We start from the raw sequence: 24,518 nt of genomic DNA, 5'->3' as shown, positions 1-24,518 counted from the left end.
GACGAGGAGCGCTGTTGGGTGGTACGGCGCGTCAGCGTTAGGGTACGTAAGTTGGGTTCATAAGGTAAAGCGTTTGCAAGCCGCCATCTGCAGAAGAAGGTTGAATTTCCGAAGTGCTTCCGTGAAAGTACATCGCCATGTTGCGTTCTTCTTCTTCTTCTTCTATGATGTCTCTCTCTCTCTCTCTCTCTCACTCAGTGACACTGTACAAAAAAACAACAACAACTTTCTATTATTAGCCTTTCATTTCAATTCATCATTCTTTTCTAGGATCCATATAGTACTTCTATTAGCCCATTATGCATGTATATGGTTCGGTTAGGTTGGATTAACACACGCTTCCTCCACCAATGTTGGGGACTTAATTAAATTCTTGCTTGTTTGACACAGATCCTGAAAAATAAATAAATAGATAAAGATTAAACAGCCTAAGCTGCTGCTGTGTTAGTGAATCCTAGTAAGTTATAAGTACCTTAAAATTCGCAAATCAATCTGGAACAGTACTTAACAATTTAACATCATATCACTCATGGATTGAGGTATGAAAAGGAAGTTGTATCCTGAATATGATTGTTTATGAAAAAGTGATATATATATATATATATATATATATATATATATATATATATATATATAGATGATGGATGAAATGATCAGAAAACAAAATTAAAAAAATAATATAAAAAATACAAAAGTGGAAACAGATCCCGAGAGAAAGGATTCATAATTCACATCAATATATGCAGAAATTAATGAATTGTGTGTGTGTGTCCGTACCATTTTGTTCAATTAATAAATGGATATAGAGGGAGTTATAAACTTGAGATGAAGCTGAGAAGGAAGGTAGAAAGGTGTTGTCTAGATAGACAAAGTGTCCATCATCGCGGGGTAGGGGTGCAAATAAAAGCCTTTCTCTCCCTTTTGCTTTCAGAAGGATTTATATTGGGTTGGGACTTCACTTGGGAGAGTTTCATGAGTAGTACTCTCTCTGCAACTCTGTTGTCTTCTCCAAACGAAAATTTCTATACGAATTTATAATATTTAAAAATAGGGAGATATGAGTGATCAGTGGTGACTGCTGAGATTGTGGTCCTATGTATTTTGGGTAATGATATTGATTAATTAATTGGGCTTTAAAATTAATATCCCATGTAATTGCTTTTTATTTATCAACAATAATTGACAGTTCAAAAGTAATTTTCTTGTTGTGTTGTACACGCTAAGATCTAGCGTTTGCGCGCGCTACCTATATGCGTCTTATCCTCTACACTTTTTTTAGTTTCTCGTTTTTTTTCACTTTCTTTTCTATCAGTGTGTGTTTGGTAGACATAAAAAGTGATATATTAAAACTCGGGCATAAAAGCAAAACCCCGTAGACATATGTAAAACCACTGCACGCTTTTGTTTGATTAATACAAACCAAACACCCCATCACCTCCAAACACGCACTTAATTAAAAAAAAGGAAATTTAATTAAGTTGTCACGATTACGTACGCCGTGTTAAAACTCTACAAAAAGATCAGGACATAATTATAAACCAGAAGAGAAAGAGTTTTAAATAAAGTAGGGTTAGGAGATGAATGACTTGAAAAAGGAAGATAAGGGCTTAAAGGGTTTTCTATATTCGAACCTCATAATAATTAGTCTGTCAACAGTTTAATTTGGCTAGTTTGAATCGTGGGTTAATTCATTTGTGAGAAGGATGGAACTAACACTACTAGAATTTTTCATATTAGGTGCGAATTTTCCTGCGATATTTTTATGAAAAATTTACAGCAAACACGTTTTTTGCAAATTTTTCTACAGATCTTAATCCACCTGTAATTTTCTCGTTGATAAGAATCTCTAATGGCGAGAACTAAAAATTTGTTACTCAACCCAAATCTTGGGGGGTCGTGGATCAAAGAGGGTGATATATGATTCACTCATTTTTAAAATAAAAATAAAAATTAGAAAAATAAATTTAGTTTTATATAACAAGTTTGTAAAAAAAATTCACTATAAACTAAGATGAAAAAAATATAGAGTTTTTTTAACTATAAAATATCAAAAATATAATACATACTGATATAAAACCAAATAGAGTGTATCAATTATAACAATAAGTACTATAAATTAAAAATAAAACTCAGTATACATAAAATAGTAACCTTATAAAAGGACATTAAAAAATCCTGTCGTATTAAATCTATCATTTGTAATTTTACCACTTAAAAAAAGTGTGAATAATAAATAAAAAAATCACACTGACATGTTGGTCCAGCTGATCACATGTTAGCCAAGAACCCTTAGAGTAAAAATTTGGGCAAGCTGAAGCAAAATAAGTTCAGACTTTAATTTTTCACAGCCTAATCCAAATTCACACATTGGGAAGATCATACCAGTTCTCCATCAAACTAATCTCATTTTGACACTCTTAACAATAACTCCTCTTTTGTCTTTACTACTTTTCTTTTCACATATATCCCTTTTCCCATTAGAATTCAAGATATTTTCTCCAAATTTTATGTAGTTGAAGGCGGAACTAGATGATTAAAAAAAGAAATATGTAGAAAAAATAGAAAACAAAACAATAAAAAACTAAAATGGAAATATATAGCCATATGTGATAAACTTATAACCATAGAAATAGAAAACAATATAACAGTAATTTTTATTATGCGAGTTAATTAAGTGAAATTTTAATTTTGATTAATGAAAGTATATAAAACAGTGTATCTAAATTTTCCCTTAATTAAAAAATCGATCATAACATGAATGCACTATTTACAAAGTATTTCTAATTTATATGCATGAGATAAATTATTTGATTTCTCTCTTTATCATTCAATGTATATTACAGTATTACTCATTGAAAGTTAAGGACTCGAAGTTATATATATATATATATATATATACCACTAAAAATATCATTTTATTATGCAATATATAAATATATATATATATATATATATATATATATATATATATATATATATATATATATATATATATATATGTGTGCCGAATATCTTTTAAAATAATTATATTTAAGTATTTCAAATGATGATTTCTGATTATATGATAAATAATATTATTTTATATTGTTATTAAATAGACATTAAATTCTAATAATATTAATAATAATAAATAATAATAATACAAAATCGTCCCCACAAAATGTACGTGTTACACCATCAACGATCACGCCTCCAATGAATTCTTATCTTTACTTGGAAAGGTAAAATAAAATAAAATAAAAAAAATTGGTTTCAATTAATTGCGCTGTCGGTCCCTTAAATACCCTGCTACAAGTAAATTTATTGTGGATTAGAACATGTGTAGGTATTTTGCTTGCCAAGAATACATCATGTATCCATTCAATGGAAGCAAAAGAAATAAAAATAAATAAATAAAGAAGAAGAATGATTTAAGAAAGGAAAAAAAATAAAGAATACTTGCTAATTGTATAATAATATTATTATTATAGTTTTTCTTGTTGTTGTTGGATAAGAAAGGTAAAATCTCAAATAGCTAATTGTATATTTTCTTTTAACTCAAATAATAAGTAAAAATACTTAATTTTATATTGATTAAGGATGTTAGCAACATATATAAAATTTTCTTTAATTTAACGTAAAAATTATATTTCTTAAACTATCCTTAAACATTATTAATTTATTAGAGATGGTATCCACATTTAAATTAACTTAAATTATTTTTGAAATTTCTATAAAAAAAATATTTTTGAAATAACAACATTAAATACGTCAAATTAATTAAAAAAATTATATTTCAATTTAATAAACTTGAAATTTTTTTCTTATATAAAAGTCCCTGAGATTGTTAATGAAAATTAACTTTTCATGCAATCATCAATGGAATACTATGTTAACTCATTAACACTTAGTTCCTCATTATCAGTCTCCACACTTGTAAGAGTTTATACATGTATTCAATAAAGTTGACACACCCCCACCCATATATATATATATATATATATATATAATTTATTTAAATATCAACATAAAATTATTAATTTTAATTTAATTAATAATCTTAAATTTGAATTTTAGATATATGGAGAGTAGGTATTAAAATATTATCATAAATAATAATTTATCTGTTTTATTTATAAGATTTAAGTTTAAAATGATACTTAAAATTTAATTTATAATATTATTTTATTAATTATTTTTAGACTACAAATACTTTTAATTTAAAAAAAATATGGACAAACAATTTAAAAATATTAATTACAAAAATAATTTTTAGACAGTCAATATTATTCATGCAATCAGGAGGATAAATCATTATAAATGACTGAATGTCATAGTTATCGACGTCTTTTGGGTGAATGGCTGCATTTCTTTTAAACCGTCAGTTTCATAATGGATTACGAAGTTTAATAATCATTTAAAAAGATAAAATAGGTTGACAGGTGGGATTTTGTTTTAATTACATCTATCAACTTGGTTAACATTGCTTTTAGTGGCAAATATCTTATCAAGAAGATAATTAAAAGAAGGAATCTATTAGTTACTCCTAGAAAAGTGGATGAGAGGAGATGATCACTGAAACGAGAAACTTATATATGTCTACCCTCCCATAATTTAATGTTAGAAGTTTCAATTTGGATGCCCATGATGGGCACAAGGTACCTTTGTCATTTTTACAATTTTTTAAATATTTTTTACGTATCACTCCATGAGACGCTAATTTTGCACCACCCGACCAACACAAACGTTATGATTTTCATTTCAACGAAGATATTTATGTATATGTATAATGTTCTTATTTGATTATTATCAACGTCACTATTTTTAGTCTTTAAAAACACGTAGTATCGATTTTTAACGTTACTATTTTAAGTTAATTATTTTAAAAATTAAAAGTTAATAAAATACTAATATTGTTAAAAAAAAACAGAAAAAATAATCAAAATAAAAACATTTAAAATTTAATGTACCAAAATATGTAAAAAAAACAAAATTATTAATTAGTTTTGGTCATGACGGATACTAATGGCAACATTGCGTGACTTAGTCTAAACCAGGAAAATATCGTGGGTAAAATCCATGTTATGTTGATGCTACTATGGTTGAACTTGAGACTTACTTTGATTTTTCGCAGCTAAAATATGGTATTCTTATAATGAGTGTATAGTATTTTATTTTATTTTTTGTCTTTTGATTTATCGTCATTTTTTTAATACTCACTAAATTTATAATGATGTAAGGTTTGAATATAACTTTGGCCTTCTATTTTTTTATAAAACTTAAATTTAACTCGACTTAAATTTACAAACTTTAAAACAAACCGGTGAGATCATACATCTAAAGTGTTGGTTTGCGGAAAAGTTTAGTGTAAGGATATATAGCTCCCTCCCTTGCTATGTAGCCATTAACCACTATGCTTTTCACCCTGATTTGATATACTGTACACTGATCAGTAATAACTCCATATAAATGCGTGCTCATCCAACCAACCTATAGTGACTTTTGCTGTTTTGCATGGTGGCCTAAATAATCATTGTTATAGGTCCACAAAAAGTCTCTCAAGCCTCACTAGTCAATTAAAATGAAAAACACCTGGAGGCTCGCAAAAGTTACAATATTATCTATCTCATCTCTTGCTTTTGCACCCATCTATGACTAGTATTACTATTTACCCCGAAGTAGTGAAGGTGAACCCATCATCATGACTCATACTTACCATGCCCTTGTCAATTGTCACTAACGAATCTCCATTTTGACCACTAGCTACCTAGTAGTTTCTAACTACGATTCATTTTTGTTATCTCATGTCCTTATAAATATACAATTAGGTCATGAACTTAGATGATGTTGGAGCATAGTAGAAACTTATTCTCATGCATAAAATCACCAAGATGAGAATTAAATGGCATTTGCTCCTCCGACAGTACCTCGAAATGAGCAGTTGTGGCCTTGGACCACAGGGTAGTTCTTGGCTTTGCTCATTCAATAGCCACAAGTTGTGGGCCAATATATTTGGGTGCGTCAATATCACACGCCATAATGACAATGCTAAGCGCCTCCAAACACGCAAGTATGTATATTGTTTCGTCTGGTTCTCCCCCAATATACCCACCAACAGAATTAAAAGCCTTGGTGTGATCATCCTCCATATACAACCTTGTGTAGCATATGATTTTATCCCATTGCCTTTTCCCCCGGGAGAAACTTTTATTAATGGACCTACAAGCGCACCACTTTAGCCATCTCACACCACACTTTAATTCATAAGCCTCAAATATTAATAATAATGAGTTATCAAACATGTACTGTATATCTATTCAATATATTTAGTGATTTTGAGCATTTATATAAAATTTATTTAATGAATAAATATTTAATATTATAGTAAAAAAATTATATTATAGTACCATTGGAACTATGATTTGATAAAGAAAAGTGTAAGCAAAAAGAGATATACATTCTATTACAAAGTCAAAGCATGTTAAAGTTAAACCCCCCAACAACGTACAAGAAGGATTACAATAGAAGATTTTGTCCATCAAAATAGATTGACGGTGGCAGAAATTGAATATATATCATTAACCAAATTAACCAATCCCTGTTGTGATCACCATTATAACACTATAGCATACGATATCACTTGCACCCTTAGCTAGCTTGCATAGCTTGTCTTGAAATGATTGTATATTATTGAACCACGCCAGGAGAATCAATTGAGTTTTGTCCATTCCTATACCAAATGGGGTTTCTCATACCAAGTAACGCGGCTGCGGTCGTAGGCAGCGGGCCACATAGCACCTTCATTATTGAGTTCGAAAATGTTCATAACACACCCAATAATGCAGAGAAACTAGAAATTCTATCTAAAACTCTTTTTTACAACTGCTTCTAAGAGTGAGATAAGAAAATAACAAAGAGAAGTATATATGAAATACGATAAGTAATGTTTTTTTTTTTTGTAATTAAGGGGGGAGATTTGAAGATAACAAAGGAATCTGAGATAAGATACGTGATATAATAAAACAATAGATATAAAATTAATTATAAAAAAACTGTTCTAAAGAATAAGAAAATTATAGAGAAAATGACTCCCTTGCTTGCATGGTATCTTAGAGTCTTCTTCAATAGTTATCGGATGGAACACGCATAATTGTGAAGAAAAAGTTCGTGAAAGAGAGAATAAAAGAACCTACTTAAACTAGTCCTGGAATTGACCTAGCAAAAGCCAAGTGCATGTGACAGGTAAATTTGTCCTACTGTCGACCTTGCTCGATTACATTTACGAGGGACTATATGTATGTTTTTTATATTGAAATTATAATTGTATGTCAATTTTGTACAACTTTTTCAACAAATTAAAAGGAGAGAGAGAGAGAGAGAGAAGTGTAGAATAGAAATGACTATTGTGATGGAGAGTTACAGAGAAAAGTAAATTATAAAGTTAAGAAGTATAGATAAATGATTGGCATAACAATGGGGGGAAAATAAAGTAGAACATACAAATTATATGAAAATATTGTAAAAAATCGTTACATGAATATTATACTAACTCATTTTTTTCCCTGATCATTGTATTGAAGTTGTACTCATAGCTTTTTCAAGTAATCAAATAGAGCATAAAAAGGGCGAAAAAAAGGTACAGGAATATCTGTAAGGTAAATTCGTACCTTTTGCGGGAAGTCACATAAATGTACTATATATGGTTCCTGAGCAGTGAAATGAGAGGAACGAATCAGAATTCGTTCCACGCCACTTCTTGACGCCATGCTTTCTTCAAAGTCAAATTGTCTTTTCAGTAAGTGTTAGTTATAATTAAGTATAAAGTTTGAAAGCCATATATTATATATAATTTATTGGCTTGATGTTGAAATATGGCTGATGGTAACTGGTCGGAGCAGGGGCGGAGCTGTGTGATGACGGGGACCCCCCAATTTTTTTTAAAAAGATACATATATGCATATTAATTATAATATAATTACTTACTAATTAGTTGTATATGAAAGAGGTGAAAAGCATCAAAAAGAAACTAAGAAAATTATTTCTTAGACTGTTAGGAGTATATACAAAATGTCTTAGTTTCTTAATTATTTTGAAAATTATAAATATATATATATATATGTACCATTTAAAAAAATCTCACCTGCATGTTTAACTATATATTTACAGATATCATTTCTTTTTATTTATATAATTATGTAATTTTTTCTTTTCCTACGTAATTGATAACTTTACATCAGAAAAATTATTTAATACTTTAATACTAATTAAATTAAGCTTCTTTTAAAGAGAAACAATAAGCAAGATGAACAAATTTTATTAACTAATATGGAATTTTTGTTTCTGATTTATATTTTAGGTTTTAATTTGGTATCTTAAATTTTAAAACTTTTACTTTCGTATAATGTTTATGTTAGACTGAATTCATTATTTATACTAACGATGCTAATTTTAAATTACGTGATATCTTTTTATAATTTGTTATGTGTTATCAAATTAATCAAATTTGTTAAAAAAATGAATTTGATGTAGCGAATAAATTTTAAGAGACCAAAATAAATATTTAAATATAAAGGACTAAATTAAAACTTAAAAAAATATAAATAAGTGACTAAAATTTTATTTTAGTTCATTTATTTTAATTCTTCCAATTTTTTTTGTTGAAGTTCGGAGTAGCCTTCTTTTCAAGTTTCAACAATGAAAAACCCATTTTGCAGCTAGTGTATACTTGTCCCACACGAGTTCATTACAAGCTGCTTCAGGGTTTTATGGCAAGAATAATTCATGAGTTCCACCGCCAAAACTTTGTGCTGGCCGTGTCACCTCGTGTCTAGCCACTTAGCTAAGAAAAGTGGAACTAAAAAGATGGATGATATCTTCGAATCCGGATAATCAGAGAAACTAATAGGGAAACGTTCACCTTTCATGAAATTGATGGGTTTGACCGAAAATTCTGGTTGCTTGAATTTTCAGCATATTTTAAGAGTAAAAGATAAATGGAAATTGGAATATAACGAGTATCCCAACCCTTACATTATTACTCATCAATATGACACATAAACAATTACCAGTTAATATTTTTTAAGTCTCAAAATAATAGTTATCTTAAATTATTTTATATGAAAATAATAATAATAATAATAAATGAAAAAAACAAAATAATAATAATAAATAAATGAAAAAATATATATATTAATTTTATAAAATTAATCTTATATTATTATTAATATATAAGAAATATAAGTAGAAAAAAATAACTAATATTATATTGAAAAGTTAAAATAATAATTATATTAAAACAATTTTATTCCTTACACAATAATTATAAAAAAAAGAAAGAAATATCTAACATATAAAAAATAAAAATAAAAACCATGGGCACTGTTTCACGGAAAAAACTTGTTCGTGAATAATGATCCGCGAATGCTAATCAACAAGTATATTGAGTCACACAAATAATATAAAATGGGTATTGAATCACAGGAAACTTGTTTCATTCAGAAAATTTGCATTCAATAAGTAAACATGTGTGTAAAACAAGTAAATAATCAAAAGGGGTTTTTTTGTCTACAATTCTAATTAACTACAAACTAAAGTATCAAACAGTGAGAGGTAAAACAATCAAGTAAAAACGTTGGATTATTCTACTGAACCTACTTTGGTGTTACTAAGTATTTTTCTCTATTTAACATTATTTTAGTGTTCTTATGTTGAAAACAACTACTCAAACCAAGATCCCTCGAGTGAATGGGCCTAATTCTATTTAAACTTCTTCATTGATCCCTCAACAAACTTGGTTTAAACAAGTTGCATTAAGATTACAACACAATATAAACTAAATCAGTGCACTCCATCCCTGGACATACAATTTTTTAGCCTGCTCTATCAAGTTCTAAGGTTTTAAAGCACTTCCCAGTACTAAAAATCCTAACTTTACATACAAATGGGTGATCAAGTCACAAATATGCAAGAGACAAGTGCAGATAGAAGCAATGAACACATAAAAAAAACTTTAAATAGATAGTGAGAGAATATTGCATCAAATGATCAGCAGAAATCCCCAACAAGTGGTTTAGCCTTTCATTGCAAGTTAGTAACTTTCAGTACAAATGATAGATTTTTGAAGAAAAACCATGGTTACAAATATATAAGGATGTCTCCTCCACCCCTAGAACCCTAAAATCACTCCTAAAACCTAAACTTTCTTGAAGGCTGGAGCTTTGCTCTATTTTTCGTCTCTCTAGGTGTGTCTCTTCGTTTCCTATCTTTGTGTATTTCTTTTTTTTATGCCAACTTCAGTGTTTTAAAGACTCCTTGACGTTTCAGATTCTGAAGGCTCGCTTAACGTCATTTTCTCGCTAAGCGCGAGTTAGTGAATTCTCGCTTAGCGAGTTGGGCACGTTGAGCGCGAGAAGAGACAAACAACTCGTTGTGTGAGCTTGTGGTGTGTTGGGCGCGGGCATCTGAGACAAATCCTCTTCTAGGGTTTTCCTACGCGTTAAGTGGGTTGAGTGTCTCGCTTAGCAGATGTCACTCGCTAAGCGCATATACCTCGCTTAGCAAGACACTAGCTGCAAGAACTTTTTCTTCATTTGGCCTGAAATTGAAGTTGATTCACATTATTTCACAAAAATGGGAGTACTTACTGAGTAAAATCAAACTAAACATAAAAATATGTACAAATCCTACCAAAGGAATCATAAATTGAGGAAAAGATGCTAATTTCTTATAACTATTCAATACAAAAGTTAGTCGTAAATGACGACTAACAGACACCTTGTCCCACTTATAGAAAGAAAAGTCAAATCATAGAATTTAATTTTGAGAAAACTTAGTATGTGTGTATCTAAACTCATATTTCAAAAGTTAAGGGTTATGTTTAAGGAAATTAGCCGAAAAGTTACTTGAGTTAGTAGCTAAAAGTTAAAAAATTATCTTATTAAATTATAAGTATTCGGTAAAATTAATTATTCAAATGGTTAAAAAGTATAAAATAATAGAAAAATAACAAAATCTAGATTTATTTGAAAAAAGTAACAAAAAAATTGAATGAATATAGTGAGGATAAAAATGAAGGAAAATACAAAAAGTTAGAAATTAGAAATTAGTATTCTAAAAAATGCTACTTCAAGTGATATTTTGAAAAATAATAGAAGCTACTAAAAAAATTTGTTTATCAACTAGTCAACCAATTTTTTCAGTTAATAAAAAACTAAAAACTAGCTAAAATGCTTTTTCAAACATAATCAAATTGTTATTAATTGATCATAATAAAAATATAAAAATAGCTAATGCAGTCAATAATATTAAATTTATCTTATATTTATATATTTTTTTCAAAATTACTTCTGACATTAATGAGACACACTTCTATTCCTTTTCTAAAATACATATTTATTTTAAATTTTAAATTTTAATTTTTTTAATCCCTTATCACTAATACATTTATTACTTTAATTTTTATTTACTATACATGTGAATAGTCAAAGTATTCAAACTATTCTTTATCCAAGACAAAGTTGAACTTCTAAAGAACCTAAGACACTGACGCATTCCACTTATTTATTTAACTCAGAAAAATGACTCAATTGAGAATATTTTTATAAAAAAGATAATTAATGCTAGATACATTTTAGATTGGATCTTATAAAAAGAATCAAATCTAACTTTTAATTTGGGTTTATTAAAAGCACCAAATGTGAGAAACAAATATCTAATTCATAAAGATTAATAAAAGTAATTTAGTTAATTAATTAATTTTAATTAATAATGTCATAAATTTATATTTTACTTCAGAAATATTCAAAAAATTAAATAGTTTAAGTGGTAATTATGTACTTGTCATTCAAAACATATTTTTCAACCAATGAATGTGATTTATATATTTAATAGTCCAATAAATACATTTACTTTTATGGGAAATGAATAGATGTTTCATTTGTAACCTTCACAATAATTTGAGAATATAAAAGAAAATTAACATTTAATATATTTGACAATAGGTCTTATTTCATATAGTTAGGACCAAAAGACTACTCTAGTTGATTAGTTCCAGCCTTCAAATAGTTTGTTATCGGCTTCAGTTTTTTTTCAATTTTCTCATCATATACAACATTAAAAACAACCCAAATCATAATTATGCACATATATAAGTGCATTTTGTACTACTTGAGCTCGACATGTTACCAACAAGATAACTGATCGAGTAGTATTCTTCCCCTGTAGTATTAAACCATATAAGACCATGTAAGAAAGGAGATAAAATATCTATTTTTATCCATTAGATCTTTGTCATATTTAATAACATTTTGTATCAAGAAATTAGGTCCATGGACTTGTATAAAAACTCTATAAAAAAACCCTCAATGGTACTAATTAATGCAATCTGAATTATATTCTACTTGTGATACCTGACTCTTACATTTGTATCATTGTCTCGATTGTTAAAGTGTCTTTGTAAGTATATCCCACCATCGTACGTGCAGGAACACAAGGAGGAGCAACACCATAAGGTTCTGCCAATTTTGGTAGATGCATTTGACTTCCACCATGAGACCTAAAAAACTTTTCCTGGCCACACATTCTCATGAAATCATTCTATAAATTATTTGCTCACACATTCATGCCCAAAAATAAGGCTCATGCCAATTTGGGTAGGAACTCACTCTAACCATCAAAAGCACCAAACAAAAGCTCTAACATAACTTCAAAAAGAGAACTACAAGTGGATCTTGAGCAATAACTTGGTTATCCAATATTTTAAACACCATTCTCAAAACATCATACAACTGATTAAAAGCACTAAAACATAGAGGGTAAGCTTCATTTACTTGGGGGGCGGGTGTTCTTGCAAGGATTGAAAGCTTCAAGAAAAGATGAACAAGTTTCAACAATGGAAAGGCTCTCCAAATCCCACAAAATTAAAACCTCAAACAAAATGAAAGGATTGTAATTTCTCAGATAGTTAGGCTATTTAAATAGAGATTAGAAAAAGGTTTAGTCCAAGGGTTATGAAGGGTTTTGTTCACCATGAGGTTTCAACCAAAAATGGAATATTTTTTTTGCTAAAAGAAGTAAATAATGGGTTGTTGACATTTTACCAATTATAAGGGAAACTTCCTTGAATTCTTGCCAAAAATGACAAGGTAATTAGCCATAAGTGGTGGATTGCATTTTTTTTTGCCAAAAATGGAAGGTCACATGCTAATTAATGTAAAAAATGTGCTATCTACATAGGAAAATATGTCCATGAAACTTTGGTTCTGGCTTATATATCTCTGCTCAACACCTATCCTCTTAGCATACATGCCATTGAGACCAAACAAATAATAAATTCAAGTAGTTTTCTTCACTAAAATCACATAAAAAATTGAGAATATTCATGGGTCAAGGTCTACCCGTGATCCAACTCGACTCAATTATATTTGATTGAGTTTTTTTTTAAGTGTTAAGGAGGAACCCGGCCCAATCTTATACTATTAATAATAATTAAACTAATATTAATATTAGTTGTTAATAATAACAACAATAAAATATAATATTAGAAAATAGAAAGTCTGAAATAAACTCACTCTCTCTTCTCACACTCACGAAAGAACTAGGGTTCCTTATCTCTCCTCTCACACTCAGCCTGTTTTCTTCTCCTCATTGTCTCCTACTATCGTTGTTGTCGCCGTTGAAGGCTGTTAGAAGCACAATTCCTTCTCTCACTCTCAGATTCTCACACGAAAACTCTATCTCAGTTCAAGCTTCCCTAACCGTGACGTCACCCTTGACAGTTGTTGCCCTTGCTGCCTCCGTTGACATCAGAGGCTTTGGGAGACAGTCGCATCAAGCATGCAAGACAACAACTTTTATTTTGTATCAATGCTTAACACTTTGATTTTTTGTTGTTTTCCATTTGTTTTGGCGTTTTAATTGAAGCCACACAATAACATGAACAAATTTGTATTGTTTTTTTTCCAGTGGTGTTTTGATGTTAAATTTCTTTATGCAAAAAAATTATATATTGTATGAAATTATATTTTAAATTTTACAAAAAGTTATTTTAAAAAATCTTAAAATGTCTATTCTAGATTTTTTAATTTTTAAATCCCATGACTTGATTGATCCAGTCCAATCCAATCCATTTATAACTGGATTGAATTGGGTTTGACAACCAAATAACTAAAATCCAATCCAACCCAAGAATTTCTAATTGGGTTAGGTGAAGGTTTTTCCAAATCTAATCAATTTTGACCCATCATGTATACCTCCTACAAAAAATTATGCAACATTAAATCAATTAATTGTTTTCATGGAAAATTTATTTAATTTTTTTTATCCTCAATCACTTAATTAATCGCAACATAAAAAACATAGGGTTACAAGTACCTATTGTTACTTGTTTAATATAAAATTACTTAATTAATCTTATCTAAATATATAATATAACCTGTACTGTTAAATTGCTTTTACAAGTTGTGACAATGCTTAGACTTAACAATCTGAAGTATAAATTTTATTATTTAATAAAATAAGCAAACTTTATTAAACATTTAACGCGAGTTTAATAAAGTATAAACTAGGGATAGTTGAAATCATTTATACCCCTATTTGTGATTATGATAATCTCGATCATCACACACAAAGTACATAATTTTTTTATTTTTTATTTTATATTCTTAGTGCTCTTGTTGTCAACCCATTTAGAATCATGAGTCTTTTTCTATGTCTCTCATATTGTGTCTTAAAAAAATAGTACAGAATTTTTTTTATTTGTATATTAAAATTATGTGTTTTTTTATTCGTAAAAATTAAAAACAAATATTAAAGAACTTACAAGAATTCACCACTTTATTCAACCAACCTAGACTCCTTTAATCCAAACCATGTGTTTGAAAAATTTGTAAGAATAGCATGATATATGTATCTTCATCTTCTAATTGGGGATTGTCCAATTTAAAGTGATGACGTTGCTGCAACATGTGTGGTCAATCGAAAATCACCAATAAAGATATGAAAAAGATCGAATATCTTGCACCACTTTACACAGCAATTCATATGAATTAATCAATAATAACAATACAACATAATGGTAAAATATCATTTTTTTTTTATTTCTCTTTTTCAATTGAAATTCTTCGTACTCCAATGAATTAATTAAGACGCCTTTTTCTCATGTGGAATTTGCGATGCACATCAGCTCCCTCTTTTTCGTGTGTTTCGTTTGATGTTAAAAAAAATTGATTTTCAACTTAGAATTTATTTTAAATATATTTTTATGTGTCTGGTATTATATTAGAGAAGATTTTAAAATTAATTTTGAATTAAGAATTAATTTTAAACTGAAATAATTTTAAGTAAATTTTACGTTAAATTAAAAAATTTATACTAAATTTTAATCTTAACTTAATTTTATAATAAAAACATTTAAACATATCTTATTTGTTTCAAATTAATTAATTTTAGCCAAATCAATTTGTTTCAATGAATTTTATTAACACTGATTGAAACGTACTTCTTGAACTCGTGAGGCGCGTCATGCCTTTGGAAGATTTTGAATTGGCAGTCTGGCAGAACAGGCCGTTTGCTATTTAAGCAGTGTCATGTGGAATTTAAGTTGGCCTTCTCTTTTCTGACAAGATAGCTAGAGCAGTCATTTAATATTTCAAAACTTAGTAAGGGGAATTTTATGTTCTCTTTTTTTTTTTTTTTTGTTTCTTTCAAAAGATGTTGATGTATAAAGAATTTAAAATCAGACGTTCAATTTACATTTATAAAAATCACTTCTGTTTCTTCATAAATTTTTAAGATTAAATTGCATGTCCAACAATTACTAGGGAGTACACTTGTTTACTCAATTTAAATTATAAAAGAAATGACATTGCGTTTAGTCGCTTCATGCTCTTTTGATCAAATCTAAAATCTCAGCTCCTATATACGTGCGTGTGTGACTTCAATGTCATAAAAGAAATATTGGATAACAACTTAACTTTTATTTGTCGTGTCGTATCACGTGTGAATAGCTTATGCTTTGGCAGAGATGCTCTCCAATACCCGATGCCTAGAATTAAAGAAAATTCGTGTGCCGTAATAGTGTAGAAAATTCGTTGCCATGCAAAACAAAGATATATACTAGTGTGATGTAGAAACTATATAATTACCATAATTTTAATAGATTTTTAAGTAACCTTCTATCCTCTCAAATACCCCCCTCAAAATAAGAGCAAATAAGAAGAATATAAGAGAACGTAATTTAAAGTTTTTTGGGTAGGCCAAAAGAAATATATTATTATAGATAAGGGGCATAAGATATACCCAGCAAGATACATGCAGGGTTAAAGTTTAAAATAGACAATTTATAATATGTCACCCTTTTACTCTTTTCAATAAAGAGAAAAGTAAAAATTGCTAGGCTTCTTTCCTTTCTTTTTAATTTATTTTATCTCCACTATTCTGTTCTACTAATTTCTCCATTTTATTATAGAGAATATATAAAAACAAGTATTATTAATATAATAAAGATAATTAAAGCATATGACTGGTATTTATTTTATCTGATTACACCCAACAAATTTCGATCATTCAATACAAAAAATTTCAAAGCGCACATAAAGCCAAAGTTGATAAGAAGCATATCGAGCATATAAATCTTCAAATAATCTCATAATTTCCATCATGTATATATCGCTTTTCTTAAACAACTTAAGTGCTTTATATTACTTATTATAAATAAACAATGTTTAGAATTAAAATTTAACATATGTTGAAGCTCATGAAATGAAGGGTACACCCGCTTGTACCATGTAATATTCCTTATCTTTCTTTCTTTATTATTAGCGACATACAAATAGCGGTTTAGACGTAGCCACGCTTTAAAACGCACTAATGAAAGAGGTTAGGCAAGTGAAGCGGGTCCCACGCTATCCCCACGTGCCAGCTACCGTGACTTTTCGAAAGTTGTTGGACTTTAGAGAAAGCAATGGGTCCCACAATGTAAAGAGAGACACGTGTCAATAAAAGAATGCTTTCTCTCATTTTTGGGCCCCGACGGCGATAATCACTTCTTAAACACGCGTCCACTTCCAACCCGGTTCGCGTGAGTGCGGGCCCACCGTAAGATTCCAGCTACTCGCGCATGCGGGTCCCAGGGATCATCAATCAGAGAGGGAGGAGAAGGGGAAGGGCGTGTTTGGATGCACTGCGTGTAAATTCATACCCAACTTTTCTCCTGTCTTTTTTTTACGTTGTTCCTTCAAATCGACGTAATTTTAATTTAAAATGACATCATTTTAAAAACATAACTTTCAAAATAATATGGTGGTGAAAAGAGAACAACATAAAACAAATAATAGAAAAGCCAAGTTCGATGTAAATCCGTAAACTGAATTGGGACCATGGCGCTGTCTGATAGGTCAATGTTTCAGCCAATAAGAACGCTGTGGGGCCTCCGGGCAAAAAAAAAATGTTTTTTCTGTTTCTTGCTTATTTACGACGAAAATGATAGTTTTACACAAATTTATATATTTTTTATGCAAATATTTTTGCATCATCTTATCTCCTTTTTAATTAGTTGAGCTGACGTTTTATGAAGAAGATTTTTTTATTTTATTTTAGAATAAACCGCAGTTCAAATCTGTAAAATCATAAATGCCAGTTACTTTAATTTTGGTTTTATATGTATAATTTTCACTTTATTTGTTTATAATACTTTTCATGGTTATTTCTCATAAAAAAGACAAACCAATTGTGTTTCTTAAAATCTAAAATTTAAATGGAAAATTTTTAAAGTTAATAACAAAAATAGTTAATGCTAACAATTTTATTAGGGGAGTATAATAGAAGTTTTTTTAATTATAAAATATGAAATGGGAGAAGGGAGAGATAATCATTGACAAGAAAATTTTCTTATGTGACCTAAATTAGACAGGTGAGAGAAAGGCTAGAAATACAATCGTTATATGTGTTAAAAGAGCATGTTAGTTCTTTTCTTGTCATTTATAGTTTATGATCTGAGTGATGATTTCCATAGTTAACACTATTATGTGATGATATTGGTGAGATAAAAGTAAATGAAAAAGAAAACAGAGATTCTAAAAATGACTATAGTAAGATAAAAAATAATAATTGAGAACTAAAAAATAAAAAATTAATTTTTTAGATACTAAAATTAGAAAATGATGATATTTTAGTGACTAATTAAGGCTGAAATATGATAATTTTATGAGGTCTAAAATTTGAATTTTAAAATTTTGTAAGAACTAAAAAATACAGGCCCGAAAGCATAATGTCATTGGCACCTCCACGTGATATCAAGTGAAATTCAAGTCATGTGACTAATATGTTATACTTATGTGTATTTTTGTTAGACACTTAAACACTTTATTATTCTAATTTAAAGTTAGGAATTAAAATTATTGATAGAGAATAAATAAAGGATTAAGAGTAGACAATTTTGCATTAAAAAAAGAGTGGACAATTCTTTTAAAGGAATTAAAATTAAAATTTTAAAATAGTTGAAAGACGAACAACTTATGTAACCCTTATTAATAATTTTTTTGTCCTGACTCTAAATTTTTAAAAATATTTGATTTTATCCTTGTCATTATGCTATTTCAGTTAAGTGATATAAAAATATTATGTCATTATCAAATCATCATCCTCAGTTATAACATTGAGGGATCATAAAATACAAAATGATAATTAAAGGAGCACAAATGCACAATAAATTGCATGTTGAGATAAAAAAAATTGCATTTTAATCAACACAAACCCCTTTTGCAGTAACATTTGCTTTTGAAATTTGAATTTTAGGTTACTCAACACACGTAGGTGTTAAAATCCGGTAAACTCGTTGAAATCAGAACAAGATAAAGGAAGACATTTCAGATAGGTAGACTTCCAAGGGTGTGTTTGAATTGTGCGTACACCCATACTCAAAAAGTCGTATGTGAATTAACGTTTGAATATGTTAAATGTGAATCTTTTGTAAGATTCTCATTCAATATACATGGAAAACTGGAAAAGCAAAAAATTAATAAAACAAACACGTTAATAGTGTTTTTTTTTACAACACAAACAAGTTAGTAGTTGATGTGCAAAAGTAGTGTTTTACTCTTCAAAAGAAAAAGTGCCCTATTAAATATGAAAGAGCAATCCAATACATTTGGCATGGGCATCTCTGGTAGTCTGTTTCTTCGATGAATTTATCTTTTTCAATCCAATATATAACTGTTTCATGAATCTTGAATATCTTCGAACATTTTGTTGGCCCTCTGAAAATGGAAACTTATTTATCATCGCTGACCGTAGTTTAAATATTATGCTCTGGAGATGTTAGATCATCTACGATGTATATACTTTCTTTCTTTAGCGGTGAATTTACAGATGCTTCCATTTATACTTTTCAAATCCTGCTAAAACAAAAGAAACAAAATGTGAATAATATCTTGTCTAACATTTTTGAGTAGAACACACTCTTTTATTATTACTAGAATTTTATTGAAATTAAATTACAAAGTTATATAAGTTTGACTTATTATTTAATAAGTCTCACTCATGATTTGATAATTTTCAATAAATTTTAATAAATAGTAAAATATATGTTAGAAAATGAGCATATTTCCAGATTTTCACTAAAAGAAATATTAATAATGTAAAAAAAGAAAAGAAATATTAATACGCAAGATCCTATCGGTTTCCAAAATTATCTTTGCTATCTTTATCTTGTAGAATTTCTGTTTCTATTTATAGATGCTAAATATAATATGTATTATAAATCAATCCCTTTGTCAAAGTAACGGTGGAGAATGAAAACTTTTGTTGGTACTCTAGTTTTGTAGCATTATCCTCTATATGGAATTCTATCATTTTCGTTTCTGTATGTTTGAATTTTATGTACATTGATAATGAAATCGATCGAAGCGACCGCAACCTGAAACTTTCAATGTCAAGAGTTTTGTAACTTCCAATAACTACTAACTTGGAACAGGTTGTTTAAAGTATACGTGTATACGTATTTGAGTTGACAGCTTAATTTGTATAACTTTACTTTCATAATTGGTGCTTTTGAATATATTTTGGGGAAAAACATTTTAATGGCATTGTTTTTAAATTTTTTGAGAGATTATTGATTTTAGATTATGAAAAATACATAAAACAGTATTTTAAAAAGATTTTTAAGAATTTATTTAATTATTATAAAATTTTACTTTGTGTTTAAAACAAAACAATGGACCCTTAGACGGATTAATATGAGATTTTTTATATTCAGAAGTTGTACTTTGGTTCACGTTTGTTGTATATATTAATATTAACATTAATATGAAAACAAATCATGCTGTCCCATTCAATTCATGTTTTGAATTCTATATATGACGATATTTTAACAAATTTACTGTCACCTTGCTCAGATATTGGCATATAAGTTTTTATGTATCTTATTGTAACCTTTTTTTTAAGGATTTAGCATTTGCAGATATATTTCATGTAATTTTGCACAAGCATATCTATTTAAAATTATTTGAATAAAATTAATCATCTTCTTCGACATTTAATATAGACTTAGTGACCAGGTCCATTAATTAATGGAAATTTTAAATTTGTTCGTCGTATAGTAAGCATGAAAAACTGTAGCAATTAGAGAATCAAGTTCATAAATTTTGAAATGTTAAAAATTATGTTTCTTACTACTTGAGATTTGACTCCTTGAGGAAAATAAAGTACAATAATAATCATTAATTAAAAAATAAGGTTGAAATTTTAAGGTTTAGTACATATGTATTTAATTTTATTACAATTCTCAACTATTAATTTTCTATTTAACAAATGTAAGTATACTTTATTTTCTGAAGTATATTTTCTCACTTGCATTATGCCAGTTAATTGAAAAAGTTAATCCATGAACATGGCAAAGACACAAGTCTTTCTATGAATTAGTAATAGGTAGAAGATTATTTGGTGTATGGCATTGGGAAATATTAGCTTAATTTCTTTCTCCATCCTTTTAATAATGCTTTAAATTGTTCTAGATGCAGGTTCTTCGATCCCCTTCAAACCCACTAGTTACTTATAAGTGCTTAATAATAGATAAACATGTCGGTGACTAAGAAGTTACTCATCAGAAGGTGAAAACCATTATTATCTGCAAAACAGTCCACTGTAATAAGAGGCTCGACATGGCATATGAATTTCTAAAAAAAGAGGTTTATGTTGTTGTATACTATTTTGTAGCAATTCAACTGTATTCACAGTAAGATGTATTACGCATTGAATGGCATGAGACATAAAGCCAGAGATAGTTGTGATTAGGAGCACTAAAAGTTTTTAGATAAGCATCCAAGGCCACATAAATAACAAATAGAAGTCGATTCTTTTTTCATAGTTTATCTTTTCTTTTTTAGCTATCCCAATGATTATCATAATGACCAATAGTCATGCAAAGTTAAAAATGAAAGGCAGGGATTGGAGTTAATGCTTACAGTGTAAAGTTAATAAAGGAGTCATTTGGTTTCAGATTTTTTTTTAATTATAAAAATGCTTATCTCATTGACTTTATTTTCTATTTTTAATAATTTATATAAGAAGATTTAAAATAATAAAAAAAAACTAGTTTTCCTATTTTCTATGTAATATCTTTGAAAAAAATAGAAATAAAATATACACAAGGAAATATTTTTATAATTGAAAGTAAAAGAAAAACAAAATTCTCAAGTTAATTAACAACTATATAATAGAGCTCTTCGTTCGATGGTTGCTAGCTTTATTTTGTGCAGTATAGCAGCAAGGAATTGATCGATGAATGATTTTGGTGCATGAATCTATAAAGTTCTATTTATTTAAACTTGGAGGAGGAAAAGGCTCACAACTTTCGCTTTTCATTTGAAAGAAACTTGACTTATATTGTCTTCCACGCGTACTTGTCATGTCAAAATCTTCATTTTTGTATATTTAGACTCCAATAGTATTTTCTGTAGAAAGATTACCTTTGAATATTAGGGTAGGGTCGAATCATTAGAACATGATGAGAAACAAGTTCAATTCCTTTAATCGATCCTTTCTCAATTCTGGGTGCACGTAGAGAAATGGTTTCGTAGTTCTTTATCCTTAGAACTTGTATGTCAAGATTCAAGATTGTCATTGTAGGCAACCAACTCTATTTTCCTATTTCTCATAGGAAACTTCAATTTTTAATTACCTGACCTATGGTTCTTCCTGTGGGTGAACTAGATTAACGTCAACATGACACATCAAATTCGTTAAGGATGTCATTTTCAACCAAATGTTGGTCCACAGATATCTTACTTGAATGGCTTTTACAACTTTGTCATTTAGAGAGTTTTTCCACAGACCTCGATTAGGTCTAGACAGAAAGATCAAAGTTCAGTGACCACTAAGATTATTTTGCTATCATTTCTTTTATTCATTTTTATGCATATTGAACGTGGAAGAACACTTGAAAACGTTTTATATAGTTTACACATGCTGAAGATTCCATGTTCAATCTTCACCAACTTTGGAAGGACTTTAAAAGGGGAAATGAAATATTATTCAGCGATCATGTGTATATATAATTTTTTTTTACAGGAATAATTCAAGATTTGCTAATTAACTAAGCCGGATGGCCAAACATAATATAGATTATGATAAATAAATGTGATATCCTAACTAGGGTTTCTTTTTATATTTTTGTATGCTCACATTTGCAAAAAGAAAAGGATGTGACCCCCGTGATAACATAAAAAAGTAGTGATATAAAATTTATATATATGTATGATATGATATGATGAGCTCTCTATGACTTATGTGTGAAAGATATAGGTGTGCCAATTCCATAATTAGACACCACATCAAGTGCGTATCTTGTCACGTGTACGCACACTATAATAGATTTGCTTGACAAAGTGTAGACATATGATAGATCATGGATGCCCCCAACAAATGCATCTTTTGAGTAATGTTGCCCAGCTGGTCACAACATATCATTCTTTTTTGGTCTAGCAATGAAGACAACATACGGTTTACATTTAATTTGCTTGGTGATTATCCTATGTACCTGTTGACAAATCAAAATTTGGTGTGTAAATATACCTTCAACTGTAACATTCTTCGTGATGTTCTATTGATGTGTTCATCTAAGATATTCGTTAGTGTATTCCTGAAACTGTTTCAACTTTGGGCTGATTGTTTTAACTTTTAAGCCCGCCTTAGTATGCAACCAGGCTTTGCAGTGAAACTTTATTCGTGATTGACCAATAAATTTAGAGGAATTACCTTTTGCACCCCAACTTTTGTAATTACAAATACTCCTCTTTTTTTTTTTCTTGTCAATTCCGTATAATACTGTAGCAATAGCTGGTTCGTGTTGGATTATACAACGAAAGACTTTTTAAAAAAGGAAATAGTTTGAGGTTGCCCTATATTAATATCGTGTTGGATTGTGCTATAGCAATAGCTGGTTCGTGCCACTGACCCTAACTGCTGCGAATTTGTCATGTAGACTAGGGCTAATGGAATTACTTGTAGACTTTAGATGGCTTCAAACTAGAGCGAAATTTAGTCCAATCCTGGCTCGTTAACAAATCGAACTACTTTCTTAATTGAAGATTTAAGCTCAAATTGTGAATATTTTAGATTCCATGAAAGGCTTGAACTTATAGTTTAATAAAAATTATTATTTTCTATATTTCGTTAAAGAATAATTTATTTTATGAGAGGTTCTTTATCACCTACGAAATTATAGACAGAGATAGTCTAAAAGTAACTTACCAAAATCAAATGACAATATCCACTATTATTATTATTATTATTATTATTATTTTGAACCAATTCATCAAATAATAAATTAAGAAAATAAAATTTTTATTTAATGCATTGAATTGTAAAAAAAAAAAATATTTGTGAATAAGTTCACAATGTATGATTTGGGTTCACATGCAGTTTTACGTTTTGGATAGGTCCATCTGCTTTGCATTCAACCATCTATATTGTTGAACCTATGTACGGAAATCAGGGCAATTGCTTCCTGCATATTTTTAAGCTTCTAGAACATCTAATCCTTAATGTAAAATTATATTTCAAAAAAACTATTCTAAAATGTAAAAAATTTACATTCCAAAATGTAATTTTATATTCTGGAATAGGTGTGGGAAGTAATTGCCTGAAATAAGACATATTTTTAGAATGGCCCAACAGATGTATATATATTTTGGGCAATTACTTCCTGCGGCCCCTCATTGCTTCCTATACTTAAGCCTGAATGTAAAATTATATTCCAGAAAGATTTTGTTGAAATTTTTTCTGGAATATAATTTTACATACCGGATTAGGCATTTCAGAAGCTTAAAAAGTTGTAGGAAACAAGATTTGAGGTGCGTGATTGCCTATTGTTTAAGTAATCTTCTAGCCCATCACAGCAATGTTTTTTGGGTCTAATAATGGCGACATACATTTACATTTAATCCATTTGCTATTTAATTCCTATATGTACTTGCTGACAAATCATAACGTGGGGTGTAACCACTGTGGATTAACAGGTTTGGGGTTATTCTAGTTCAATTAGT

The 24,518-nt window shown here is 28.9% G+C and overlaps 1 long non-coding RNA gene across 1 annotated transcript; it reads right to left on the bottom strand.

The window, feature by feature from the left end:
• Window positions 1-163: 163 nt before the first annotated feature.
• Window positions 164-1,348, bottom strand: LOC106795389 (uncharacterized). The gene is made up of 2 exons (XR_001383823.3): window positions 778-1,348; window positions 164-203 (listed from the first exon to the last, which is right to left on the bottom strand). It is a non-coding gene; the product is annotated as an uncharacterized lncRNA (long non-coding RNA).
• Between the last annotated feature and the right edge of the window lie 23,170 nt (window positions 1,349-24,518).

Source organism: Glycine max, chromosome 12 (genome assembly GCF_000004515.6).
Source record: "Glycine max cultivar Williams 82 chromosome 12, Glycine_max_v4.0, whole genome shotgun sequence".
Taxonomy (NCBI): domain Eukaryota; kingdom Viridiplantae; phylum Streptophyta; class Magnoliopsida; order Fabales; family Fabaceae; genus Glycine; species Glycine max.
The sequence above is the reverse complement of the archived record's forward strand: the minus strand, read 5'-3'. Positions and strand labels throughout refer to the sequence as shown.